Source organism: Diabrotica undecimpunctata, chromosome 8 (genome assembly GCF_040954645.1).
Source record: "Diabrotica undecimpunctata isolate CICGRU chromosome 8, icDiaUnde3, whole genome shotgun sequence".
NCBI classification, from domain to species: domain Eukaryota; kingdom Metazoa; phylum Arthropoda; class Insecta; order Coleoptera; family Chrysomelidae; genus Diabrotica; species Diabrotica undecimpunctata.
In genome coordinates this window covers 138,390,169-138,405,453 of record NC_092810.1, presented here as the reverse complement: position 1 = coordinate 138,405,453, position 15,285 = coordinate 138,390,169, and the positions used below count along the sequence as shown (strand labels likewise).

At 32.3% G+C, this 15,285-nt stretch overlaps 1 protein-coding gene across 3 annotated transcripts in view; it reads left to right on the top strand.

Annotated features, from left to right (window-relative positions):
- LOC140448094 (probable G-protein coupled receptor CG31760) overlaps positions 1-15,285 on the top strand; it is a 412,547-nt gene that overhangs the window by 349,405 nt on the left and 47,857 nt on the right. The window lies entirely within an intron of this gene.

Sequence of the window (15,285 nt, the reverse complement as noted above, 5' to 3'; positions counted from 1 at the left end):
CTTGTTTTGCATTTTTGTCTGCTGCTTCATTGCCTGCTACTCCAAGATGTGATAAAACCAAGGGAAACTTGATGCTTATATCTTCAGTATGTAATCTATTTAGTTTTTCCTTTATTAACAAAGCTAATGGATGCTAAGAACGAACTCTAAAGAGAAATAATGTCAATTTGTTATACTCCTCAGTTATCCACAACATAAAAGCAGAAACAGGTAATAATTACTTTTACATATGCGTGAACGAGACCACTGACTCGTCAGAAAGATACATTGTGCACTTATTAATTGGTGTACTTAGCGATGAAACCTTTCCAAGATCGTATTTAATTTACTAACAATATCACGGTTTCTACAAGAAGCCTTAGCAAACTTTTTTTCTTCCTGCTGCTGTGCCTAATGATAAATTATTGCTTATTTTATCTGATGCCGCACCATATATGGTGAAAGCAGGACAAAATTTAAAAATATTTTATCCAAACTTAATACATGTCACTTGTTTAGCGCATGGAATAAACAGAGTTGCGGAGGAAAACTAGTTAACAGTTTAATAGCGAGCGTCAAAAAGGTATTCCCGAAATCACCTGTAAGAATATAATGTTACAGAGATATGCTTCCTGCTGTTCCACTGCCACTGCAACCCATTTTAACACGTTGGGGAACAGCTAATTTCTATGCTGATCGTTTTGTTGATTAAAAAAAAATAATTAACCTTTTGAAAGTTGTTCTCGACCATCAGTATCATCAACAATTACCAATGCGTATCAAGAGTCGGGAACATTTTTGCACGGTTTCAATTTTGAAAATGCCTCATTAACTAATTGTACTTTTAATATTACTATAAATAAAAATGATGTATAATTGTTGTTAATGACATTTGTCTTGTTGCTTTGTGACATGTTTCATATTGTTGCCATGACAACATTTTTCCCTCCTGCCGGCAGAGACATCAAACTTTGACAGGATCAAGTTAGATAAGTAATGTCATTATTTGACGTTTGAAGAAAAAAATGTTTATTTTTATTTTTCCTTTAAAATTTAAACACAAAAGTTACCTTGATTTCACTAAATTACTTTTGGGGGTGGAAACTAGACTTCACTGGAATTTCTAGGGGTAGAACTGGGCTTACACTTTGTGCCACATGAACAAATTCGTCTCCGTACTATGAAACAGAAAAATGTAACATGTGGATATCTTTCAAAGCCTCACTTTAACTGTAACTATTAACTGCTACAATACACTACATATCCATGAAAAGGGACAAAAAACAAGAAAACATTACAATTTTGACGTAAAATTTGGACAAACGCTGACAACGCCTCAGCGAGAGTGTCGCAATTATCTTTCCGGCAAAACCTTCTCAGCGATCTAAATGGATGTTTATTTGAAACGCATATATCGAGCGGCTTAACGATCAAAGAATACCGAGGAAATACACATATGTGAAACATAAACAAACTTTTAAAATGTCTCCATTATCACCTCGGCGACGCAAAAAGAATTGAAAAATACTTCGTGTTTTAATACGTACGATAGGAAATGAAATACACTAAGAATATTTTTTGGCGTTTTAATACATATACGAGGGGATTGCAATATATACCAAGGAATTTACAAATGCTACAGTAGTGATGATATTAATCTGTTACGATTAATATTTTGTCCATCTTATTTGCATTTGCGTGCAGTATATATCGCTTGGTAAATTGCATAAAGTTCTCCTGTGAATATAGTTACAGTATCTGGAATTCTATGGTTGAGAATCTCTGTATTGTTAATTATTGCTACTCCGACTCCATTTTCAAGATTTAGATGGGTCTGTAAAGTACACTGTTTAATCGAAATGGTAGTTAATTAGCTCTTGTTGTCAGTGTTATATGATAAGATTGTTGGAATAATAGGCCGCAACTGACTGTTTAAATTTTTGCAATCCGAGGTGAAGAAAAAGATGTATTTTTGTATTGATATAAGGGTAAAAATTGCTTCCAGTTAAGTAGTTTCATTGTTTGATGGATTCTGCGGGAATATGTAAGATTGAACTTTGAAGAGTCATAGTCATGAATAAGTCTAAAATATTCTTTATTGGAATTCTTTTATTTAGAGCTATATTAAAAGCGTAATTATGGGTTAATACTTGCCTACGAAGCTTTAGCGCGAGTTCACCAATTTCAGCTTGTATACTATTTATCGTAGTTGTTCTGTACGCTCCAATTATAATCCTTAAGGATGTTATGTAACGTATCCAAAAGTTTTAACGTTGTTTTACTGGCATTTGCATATACTACACATACGTAATAATGTGCTATGGTTACTTCTATTGATTGTCACTTTGACAAATAAGAAAAATCACCGTTTTTTGCGGTATTTGTTAAGGTTTGTGAACGTTAGTGCTTATTGTCACCCAAAACTACGAGTATTATGTCTGATTCCGAAGATCCACGGCATCGCGTAGTTCTCTAGGTATTTTGTCTACTGCAAAGACTCTAATCAAAGGATTGTTGTCTACCAAGTCCACTGCGGCTTACGCAACTTTATAGAGCTTTTAACTTATACAATTTTGTGTCTAGGCGTAAAAATGCTTTACTTTTATGTGTAAGCGTAAAATTAACATTTTTATATTGTCAATCACGTCACAAAAATTAATACTTTTGTGGCGTTTAAAAAAAAAGTTATTTGTGAATGCAGTTAACAATTGCTGAGACGGTAAACAATAATATAACTTGTTTGAAAATGGAATTAAGAAGACAGACCAAACCTAAATATGGGGAAGAACCACAAAAATTTAAACAATAAATGTTAAAGGTACAGAAAAAGTTATATTTACAGCGCAAAAAAAATAGCTAAATCATAAAGGAGAATCCTAATACAAACTATGAGAATAATCCAATGACATAGTTTTAAAACATTTCAACTATAAAATATTACAGTTTCAAATATGAAAAAATATTAGCATTCTCAACCTTAAATAATATGTAGAAAACAAGCCGAAGAAAAGCCTATTTACAACCCCTAAGGCCCAAAAGGATGTACGTATGTGATGATGGAAGCTTTGCATACAAAATATCAAGGACGCTTCATACATATCAGAATTTTTCAAGATTATTCAGACAGTAAGGTAACATTTTGTCGGTTGGATGGTTACACTTCACTCTTTCCGGCAACAAAATACCTAACAGATATATTATAGACCAATTTTATGATATATACATCTACACGATTATTTTACAATGAAATATGTTTTGTATCTATGTAGTGCGTCAAAAAATTTAAAAATTTAAAATATTATTATACATATAAATTGCTCGTCAAAAGTTAAGGATATTATTTTATTAACCCATTAGTGCCAAGAACTTTTTGTTGGGTGGTCTTTTATGAAATTTCGAAAAACATGTTAAAATGGCATTCAGTTAAAGTAAAAAAAAGTTGCTACACTTCATGTTTTATTTTCTGACATACACTCCGTTACCATATGATAACGCTGAACATTTGCATAACCATTATTTTCTAAAATGATTTAGAAGGAAGTAATACAGGAGTAGAACTGAAACAAGTATATTTAATTTAAACAACACAAAAAAACGGGTGTGGCAGTCCAGTGGGACTGCCGGTAGAAGTTATACTTCTATACACGCGTTCGCCGTTAAAAATTTATATAGGAGTCAATCTGCACAATCATTACATATGTAATGCTATAGGTAAGAGAGAACAGAAAGAGAAAAAGAATTAGTTATATAGGTATATGGTGCATCGTTTGCTGTATATAAACATTTGACCTGTAATAGGAGTATAGTAAATGAAGGATTGTATCAATATTTTAATGAAAATATATATTTTTATATTTATATATGTATAAAAGGAGTTGAATGCAAAAAAAATTTACACATACTCTGCAGTAAAATTCATTGTTTATTTTGTTATTAATATAAAAATTACAATACAATAAATACACTGCAACATAATTCAATATAATAATACAATATAAATTAAAATGTAATATTCATAAGTATTTAAAACTGCCAATATACAACAACTTACTTTACGAAGATAAAAATAAAAAACCAACAACTCGGATTATGTTGTAAATTTTCATTTTATTTTAAAATTTATGTTTTTTGCGTATATTACATATATTTAATAAGATTAACGTGAAGTTTTTAAATATTTCAAAAATAAAAAAGGGAATTCATAATTGGGATTCGAACTCACAACCACCAGCGTATGAACCAAACACGTAAAGGATTTGCCAATTAGACATGACACTAACGGATTTCAAAATTGACAGTTCTCGGTAAAACAGTGATTATTTTGAAATACAAAAGCCTAAAATAATTATAAACGTTTAATTTTAAACAATACAAAACATATCATATAAATTATAATATTAATACATATTATATTATATATAATATTATATATATACAATATTATATATAAAATATATATATATATATATATATGTAATATTAAATATATATACAAAGGAAACATTTTTATTCTCGAGAGAGGAAGAGAGAGAAAATATATCTTCTGTCTCTCTCTTACTCATTATCTTACATATGTAATGGTTTCACAGGTTCACTCTCATGCAAATTTCCAACGCCGACCGTGCGTATAGAAATATAACTTCAAAAAATAATTAGTTATATAGGTATATGGTGCATCGTTTGCTGTATATAAACATTTGACCTGTAATAGGAGTATAGTAAATGAAGGATTGTATCAATATTTTAATGAAAATATATATTTTTATATTTATATATGTATAAAAGGAGTTGAATGCAAAAAAAATTTACACATACTCTGCAGTAAAATTCATTGTTTATTTTGTTATTAATATAAAAATTACAATACAATAAATACACTGCAACATAATTCAATATAATAATACAATATAAATTAAAATGTAATATTCATAAGTATTTAAAACTGCCAAGATACAACAACTTACTTTACGAAGATAAAAATAAAAAACCAACAACTCGGATTATGTTGTAAATTTTCATTTTATTTTAAAATTTATGTTTTTTGCGTATATTACATATATTTAATAAGATTAACGTGAGGTTTTTAAATATTTCAAAAATAAAAAAGGAAATTCATAATTGGGATTCGAACTCACAACCACCAGCGTATGAACCAAACACGTAAAGGATTTGCCAATTAGACATGACACTAACGGATTTCAAAATTGACAGTTCTCGGTAAAACAGTGATTATTTTGAAATACAAAAGCCTAAAATAATTATAAACGTTTAATTTTAAACAATACAAAACATATCATATAAATTATAATATTAATACATATTATATTATATATAATATTATATATATACAATATTATATATAAAATATATATATATATATATATATATATATATATATATATATATATATATATATATATATATGTAATATTAAATATATATACAAAGGAAACATTTTTATTCTCGAGAGAGGAAGAGAGAGAAAATATATCTTCTGTCTCTCTCTTACTCATTATCTTACATATGTAATGGTTTCACAGGTTCACTCTCATGCAAATTTCCAACGCCGACCGTGCGTATAGAAGTATAACTTCAAAAAATAACGGTTTCTATTCACAGTTAAAATTGCACGTGGAGCACATTGTATGTCCCAAATTAGTACATTCATTTCCGGTATACCTACCTTCTTCTTTCCTCGTCAGGTACTTTCTTAATAAAATGATTATATCTGTCGCATCAGAGGTTTCTCTGGTAAAGGTAAAGAGCTATTTCTCTATGAAAATTCTACTAAAAGGTACCACTGGTCAATATCATTTTTTATTATGCACTACACCAACTGAGTGTCTGAAGCTAATAGATGAAGATAATAAAACTTTTTAATGCAATATATAACACCGAAATAATACCTGCAGATTGACTCAGTCCATCGTTCTTACAATACCTAGAAAACACAATGCTAGAAAATAATCTAACTATCGATTAATTAGCCTAAATAGCCGCATTCTTAAAATATTCCTAAAAATACTCCAGAACCGAATTACGACTCAAATGCGAAGAAGATCTCGAAGATTCCCAATTTGGTTTTAGAAATTCTATGGGAACTAGGGCGGCGCTTCTTGCGCTAAATATGCTATTACAAGAAAGCCGTGATCAAAGAAAATATCTATTCGTATGCTTCGTGGACTACGAAAAAGTATTCGATAAAGTACAGCATTTAAAATAAATGCAGATGCTAAAAAATTGTTAAATATTTAATTTTGTTGTTATAATTAATGTTATTTCGGATCAGCTATTTAAAAAGGCACTTGGAAGATAGCCAAATAAAAAACTACTTAATGTAATCAGATATGCGGACGATACAGTAATTCTGTCAGAAAATATTTAAGGTCTCCAAATTTTGCTTGATCGTATTCACGAAGTAGGAGAGGAAACGAACATTAAAAGAAACTCATAAAAAAACCAAATTTTTAGTCTTTAGTTGTAAGCTACATCCAGATGCAGAGCTTCAATTAAATGAAGTCCAAGTCGAAAAAGTTTCAAAAATTACATATTTGGGAACTGTCTTAACGGACCAACCAGATCCAGACATATAAATAATACGAAGAATAGCAATGACTAAAACTACTTTTATGAAATTGAAGACATTTCTAGGCAATAACCATCTCAATTTAGAATTGAAGCATTGGAAATGTGCATTCATAGACGGATGCTGAAGATACCTTCGACAACAAGAAAAACTAATGAGAAAGTACTAAGGAAGGTCAACAAAGATAGAGAATTCTAAAAGACTGTTAAACACCGGAAAATGTCTAATCTGGGAGGTAGAGTGATGGGAAATCTATATAGAATACTACAACTGATCCTTAAAGGTAAAATAGAAGGCAGTAGAGGTATAGGAAAACACAGTTTTCTTGGAAGAAAACATTCATGAATGGACTCAAATATTAAATACAGGAGAATGGCGGAAAATTTTTGTTAAAAAACAAAGTAGGGGGCAGACCCCATCTTACCTTTTCCTTTTTATGGATCCTACATACTCCTACAACCTCCTACTTGAAGGTGTTAAAATGTATCTACTCGAAATCACTTAAATTCTGCTGATACACTATGATTTTTTCACCTAATCATGTCATTCTTGTCAAATCTCAAGAACATCCCCATTTCTTTCTTTGGAGGCAGTTTATGGTCTAGAAACCATGGTTATAGATCATTTATTATATACGTTTTCGTCTGTAAAATCTTTATCACTTACTATTTTGGCGACCATTGCTTTTGCTGTCTTCGGTTAATCAACTGGTTTTCTGTCAAATTATTCATTTATAAACTGTCAAAATACTTTTTACATCGCTGTTTCACATACACTGTTCACACTGTTTCGGATACATCTAATCTGACTAAACTATTTTACTTTCTTTGGCTATTAAAATTTTTGGCAATTTTATATATTTTTATCCGCTCCCTTTTTGTCGATTGTATGGTTTTGAAGATCGGTGTCCAAACTATTTTCTTGTCACCGTTTATATTTTTTTTTCTTTTCATTTATTTCTTCTTGAACTTTGTTTGACCACCATCAGGTGTCTTTATCCCCAAACTTCTTTCCAGAGGTTTTTTAAATATTTCAATAGCAGTAGGTATCTAATAATACCTACTTGCCATATTACTGCAAATTGTATGAGGACTTCTTTTCTTGTTTCCGCGCATTTTTTTTACTATTTTTCATCATTTCTAGTTCCAAAGCATAGACCTATGTATTATTTCATATGCTGTAGTGATAACAATTTAAAATAAATTTTGTGGAAGTTTGAAAACAAAGTTTTCAGTGTTTTATTGTTACATATTTCATATGCTTTCTGGGATTGGTTCACATGTGAATTAAAATCATCTCCTATTATGACTCTCTTCTCTGATGGAGTACATATAAGTTCCCACATAAAAAATTTCTGTCTGGGAAACTGTAAATTTCACCAAGACAAAATTCCCACGTCAAAATTTTTATTCTTAGAGATGGGTTCCAAGTCTTGAAAATCTTCTTTATTGTCTGATGAAGAAGAAATCAATCTTGTAAAAGAACTTCAGTGCTTGAGTCGCTTGATGTTGAAATACTGCGTTTTCTACCGATTGCAACCAAATCTTTTTTGACTGATGCCTTATTTATTTTTTGAGCTTAGGCTTTTTTCGCGTTCTTCTTCTAAACTTTGTCTTTTTTCATATTCCGTGATCTCCGTATATATTGTGGATTATGCTCTTTTCTTTTTTGTTTCCTTTTCTTCAAGTTGTGTTTTTTGATACGGCCTAAGCTACCATAACACAGAAGTTGTTTTATAATAATCTGCAGGTCTTGTTATTTATTTCTTTTTATGCATGCTTTGATATTGAAGGAATTTGTGAAATTGGTCTGATTTCTAGTTCTCTCTGTGTCCCAGTCTCTCTGTAATAAAAAGTGTATCACTAAATACAAATCGATTAATCGGTCACATACCAGTATTTTTACATTAACTTGATATATTTTGATATAACTGTTATAAACTGGATAGTTACCAACCTTGTGAACAGGCTGGGTTCCGCTCCAGATACGAAACAAGTTATAAAAACGCTAATAGAAAAGTATACAGAGTATAACAAGCCTATCTTTCTTATATTCGTAGATTATGAAAAGGCGTTTGATACTATAGATCATCATAAAATGCTTCGAGCATTGGCTGACTGCCGCATTGACTACCAATATATCGCATTGATTAAAAGTATTTACGAAACTGGTACAGCTTGTGTCCGCCTTAATGAAGATACCAAGAAGTTTCGAATAGAACGTGGAATTAGACAGGGTGATACTATCTCCCCTAAATTATTTACATGTTCTTGAATATATGTTTACGCAAATGGAACGAAAGGATAACATGGGAATTAATATAAATGGGGAAGATCTGAACCACCTAGGATTTGCCGATGACATCGTTTTAATATCTGATAGAGTTGATAAAACTACAAAAATGCTACACATGCTCTATAAAGTGTCAAAACAATTGGTCTTAAAATTAACACCTCAAAGACAATTTATGACCAACCTTGTAGTCAGCGGAAAAAATCTGATTGAGAGCCATAGCATCGATCAAGTAATAGCTTACAAATATCTAGGGCATGAGATTCGCTTAGGCCGAGATAATCAGACAACTGAAATACAAAGAAGGATAGGTCTCACATGGGCTGCCTTTGGTAGATTGAATAACATTTTCAAGTTTGTTATCCCAGTTTGTTTAAAAAGAAAGGTTTTTAACCAGTGCGTTTGACCGGTTCTTACATATGATGCAGAAACACTGACTCTGACAAAAAGAACAATAGATAAAATAAGAGTTACACAACGCGCTATGGAAAGATCAATATTAGGTATTACCATCAGAGATAAAGTACCAAAACTAGAAATAAGAAGAAGAATAGGAGTCACAGATGCAGTTGAAAAAATAGCCATGGCTAAATGGGCTTGGGCCCGACATGTTGCCAGATTAACGGATGATAAATGGACCAGAAAGATTCTGAAATGCCGACCAAGGCAAGAGGCATATCAAAGGACAGGACGACCACCGACTAGATGGACGGATGATATCAAGCGCATCACCACAAACTGGATGCAAGAAGCACAAGATAGAAATAGGTGGAAAATTTTACGGGAGGCCTACGTTCAGCAGTGGACAAATATAGGCTAATTGATGATGATATATTTTAAATTGTGAATTCATATGCGTGCTTAGCCAGACGTGCCAGATGTCGAATTGTAATGTCTTTCCCCGGATTTGAAAGCAATCAGTCATGCTAAGCCATAGCTAGGTATAATTTAAAGGGACAAAGTACCCCAACATCAAGTGGCTTAATTTTTTCAGATCTGTTCGGGCTTAAACTTATATTTTTCCATGATGCCCACATATTTTTTTAAAAACTCTTTGATTACTGGCGTATTGAAAGCCATAGACCTACTTTTGCTAGTATTTTCGGGTTTGCGAAGCGATTTATTGTTGCGATATCTCCTCATACAGCACCGCAACTAATCTAGACCTAAAAACCAAATATTTCTGTTAATCCTTAATTATACATAATAATATACAAAAAGTTCAACAAACCTGCCGTTTATAGTTTAGACCGTAGTTTAAATTATAACATGTTTTTATGTAAGACACAAGTTCTAACTCTTGATTAACCCTAGAATCACAAGGTGGGGTCGCCCGTGACTCGAACACACAATTTTTTTTGACATTCGCGTGATCCTGATGAACCTGTAAGTTGTCCGCTCATCTTCTTATTTAAGCTGTACCTTCAGTATTTCATATGACTTGTAACTGGTGGTGTTTCTTTTTTTTTATAAAAGTACACATTTAGTCGTATTTGCAGCACATTTCTGATTTTTGACCACACCTTGTGGTTATCGTAACAAGTTTTTTATCGGTACTGACGGATCGGCGACTTTGGAACGGCGAGTGGTCTTGTGACATTGTTTGAGTTCTTTGTTGAAATCAGTCTTACAAATTTTTTAGAGTCCATAAAATTAATTAACATTGCATGCACAACTCCTACGGCAACAATAGAAGCAGAGAGATCCTTTTTAACTCTAAAAAGGATAAAAACATTTTTGCGGAATACAATGTCAGAACAACGACTCAATGCTCTAGAACCATTGGAAAAAAAATAATATCCAATTGCCACAAATTTAAGACAATTTTTTTACATTAGAGTGATGACGTGCTTGGAAGTATTGTGTATATCTACTAATAAACCAGGACTATTCACTAGAATCCTTAGGTACATCTGTAGGTTTGCTGTGAAAATGTAGCTAGTAATATTTATGTTTTTTTTTCCTTATATGACGCATCAACCACGCAGGGTTATTAGCGTGTATGGATTGTGATACAGAGTTAAAACTTAACAATAGAATATTAACTATAGCAATACATAAATAGAAACAAACCTAGATCTATACACAGTAAAATATTAGATTTTTGATATCAGCTTGCAGTCTTTGAGAAAGGCGAAAATATTTTTAGTATTACTGTCTTTTCCAAGAGCACTGTTTAATGTTGATGGTATGTTATACATTTTGCGTTTCACATCGTACTTGGGGCACTGCAATAAACAATGTTTTACCGTTAAGACACTTTTACACATATCACACACAGGTTTATCAGTACGTTTTAGTAGGTAGTCGTGTGTTAAGTGTTAACCGAGTATGGCCAATCCGGAGGCGAGTGAAGGTTACTTGTTTTCTTCTATTGTTAAATTTTGGGAATTTTTTATGATTCTTATCAACTTCTTACAGCTTGGTTGGGGAGTTCTTCAATGTATCCTGCCATATTGAATTAATCCTTTCTTTAAAGAATGCTTTCAGATCGGTGTGAAAAACTTTCGTATTCTCTTCTGCGTTTGGGTTAGTAAGTGCATTTTTTGCTATTTTATCTACAACCTCGTTTCCTTCGATTCCAGTATGTGACGGTACCCATATAAAATTAACTTTAATGTTTATATTTTCTGCATGTTTTAGTTCCTTTTTAATGAGAAGGAGTAGTGGATGATTACAGTAGACTTGGTTTAATGCCATTATTGAGCTGAGAGAACTAACATTTATTGATTGTTCATAAATTCGTATTTGCCGCTCAAAATAATAGTGCCCACCGATAATTTTACTCACGAGCCGCCACTGACAAAATTCTTTGCCCTTTGTCCATTCTTTCTCCCATTTTTCTTTTATCTGTAAGACTTCCAAGATCCCTAGACTTTATCCTGGTTTTAAATCAACGGAATATTTGTAGATAATAATAATGCACGACCTGTTTATTGATTTCCCGGTTACGAATCCGACATCAAAATCAGATAAAATTTGTAGAGCAAACTTGGTCTCAAATCGTTTTACTCGTCGATTTAAGTATTTTTGTTTCGAATGTACTATATCGTTAAAGCAGTGACCCAACTTAATGTTATTATTTTTATTAAAAGTTTAGTCTTGCTGTGTGAAATAAAAAAACATGTATACAACGGACGAACTGACGGACTTTTGATTATGATAATATAAAATAGATTGCGTCACAAGTTAGGTATTAAATATTATAAATAAAGAGAAAGGAGCTTAGTAATGCATAAAAGCTCTGACGTGCCATACTTTTTCAAAAATATAATTGATGTCTGAACATACTCTAAAGGTGGGTACACATATGCTCCGAATGCCGTCTCGAACCCCGTCGCGTTCTCAAGTGTGGACGGAGTCATGCAACCGCGTACCGTACCTCGACGCGTCAACAACGTACATCGAAGCGATCCATCGGTTATCGGTAAAATGCCTTCGCATCAAAAGAAATTTGAGCGCGACAATGTACACCGCGAATTCATATTTGGACTAGCTTGCGAATCTTTTATCGAATCTCCAGTCATTCAAAATAGTCAGTCTGTTATTTTGAAGGTTGAAGGTATTTTTAAAATTGAGTGCATCAAGATGGAATGGACGGAAGAGAATAGTTTACTCTTAATCGAAAATTATCGGGAATACGAGATATTATGGGATACAAATAATCCCAGATACTACAATAAAATTAAAAAAAAAAACGATGCATGGGAAGAGATTGCTTCTAAAATGCAAATTACAATGGATGAGTGTAAAAAAAAAAGTTGCTGTAGCAACATCCAACTTGCACATGCAAATTCAACTCAATTACTGCTGGAACGCTAAAATGTTTGGTACAAAGTACGGAGCGGTATTCGGTTCGTTACTTATTTCAATGCCCCCTGTAACAACGTCGCGAACTTCTGTTGATCGCGTCGCTGTACGCGACGGGGTTCGAGACGGTATTCGAAGCATATGTGTACCCACCTTAAGGATAATATTTTTAGTGCCAGTGTTTATTTATTTTACTGGACAATCTACTTACACTTGAAATAGACTTTTCTTAACCCTGTACTGCCCAATTTTTTTAACTGCAAAAAAAATTTTTACTGTATACTGAATCAAATTAAAACATTTTTGAAGATTTTTTTGTTCTTTATTTCCTTTGTTTTTTGGTTTGTGACTCTCAAGTTACAATAGGAAAAAAAGTTAATTTTTATGGAAGTCCACAAAGCAATTAGAATTAGGCGTAAAGCACACATTTACATTACATTTTTCACATATTACTTGGCATGCCTAGGCATCCAGATTTCTTGCAACGGCCGCGCCTTTCTGAAAATTTAAGCCAATGGCCTATTCCGTCTTTCCGTATATTTTTCTCCGGTAGAGAAGCGATAGCTCCTCTTTTACTTTTCTGCTCTATTTCTTGTTTTATTATAGATAGACTGTACTGGGCCTTCCCTTCTTCTTGAGCTCTGTTTACCTTCTTGATAAAGATAAGCAGCAACTTTGAAATCTAAAACACTTAAGTCATCATTTTTTCTTATACCAAGTAACTGGGTATTTCTTCTATAAAGTAACCAATCATTGACAATTGCTAAATTAAATATATGGAACACAATGTTCAATGTATCACTTTTTAGAAAGAATCCTAGTTCTACAGAAAGCCATCAACGAGTCAATTAAGTCCACTGCACCCATACATTTATTGTAAAACAGTACAATGGTAGGACATTCCACAAGAATAGTTTCTTTCATTGCTTTGTCCCATCTTTGAACTTGACTTGTAAGATACATGCCTACAAACGAACGCAGTAAATGCACCGACTTGTTGTCGTACCCTTTGACTGTTCTAAAGGTTATTCCTTCTTCATTGTAGACAAGTTCTTCGAAACTCCTAGTTCCTTTCTTTTTCATATCTTTGTCGGGAGAGAAATTACATTCTTTCAATCTGTTAGGACGCACCGTACCTACAGAGGGAATATCCAACTTGTCCAGTTCAATTTGAAGTTGCATACTTGTAAACCAATTATCAAAATATATCTTATGACAAGTTGGTAAATATTCTGGATGCTCTTCTTTACCAGCATACAGTTCAAAATGATATACAATTCCGTTGTTATCGCATAGCAGAAACGCTTTATAGCCCCACTTTTTGGTTTGTTTTTTATATATATTTTTAGACTATCTTTTCCTTTGAAAGGAATAACTTGTTCATCCATTGATAGTTTTACTGTCATTGGAATTTTCCGAAAATTTACTATAACTGGATGTAAAAGCGGTTTGATTTTGTATAACTTATCTCCGGGAATTATCTGACTATTGTCATTGAAGTGGATATTGCTTTTTACTTGTTCCGAGCGATTCCGACTCATAGTTTCGCAACAACTGAAATTAGAGTAGACGCTTTCCAGTACATTCTAGTTGAGGGTAAACCATACACTGACATAAACAAACATACACCGAAAAACTGTTATGTTTCGTTCTTGTCCACATTTAAAGATTTTTTGGTGTTCTTTTGGGTAGAATACAGACTTATTTGATAAACGATAATGTTTAAAATATTGTCATCTATCAGCGTTCTAAAATACTTGAATGGGCTGTGCAGAACGACTAGTAATTCGTTTCCATGTGATATTCTGATGATTGAGCACGTAATTTTCGTCGTCATTGTCATCCTCTTTTTCATTATCATCATTCTGGTTCTCATTATTACCTTACATATCTCCCACGCTCACTTCTTCCAAACAAACATTTTCTGAAATATGTACCACTTCATCATTGTCCTGTCGGATTCTAGAACAGAATTTTCAGAGGGTCATATCCAGAAATGTCTCAAATTGGAACATTATTTAGTTCTTTCTTGTCATAAAATAATTTTACACAAATAGGTTCCATTTCTGTTACAACCTGCAAAAAAAATATGTTCTACATTATGGACCATTGTAACTTTAAAGTTACACAATATTTTTTACTCACAAAATACCTAATATTTTATTATCAGAGCATATATTTGCTACAATAAGAGTTAGAATGTACCTACTTACTTTTAGTTTTTTTTTTATTTCGTCAGCTATTATAGAAAGTACTTGAAATTGTGATCAAAGTCACCTAACGACAATACACGACAAATACTAGAACATGTGCTACTGTGTTGGATTAAAACTCGTGGATTAATCGTGAGATTACACGAATTCGGTAAATGTCTCACGATTTCACGAATTATATGGGAATTTAAACGATTTTTACTCACTTTAGAAGAATAAGTAGTTTTATACATAATTGTGTAAAGAAATTACTTAAAGACAGAAAAACCCTGTTAACAAACCCGTTATAACTGAACGAAAAAGAAGCTATTTTATTTCTACCATCCACAATTCCTTGCTACTGTATTAAATTGAATCAGAATTCGGGGAAGTCCCGCTCTTGCACCAGTTACAATATTACCGTAC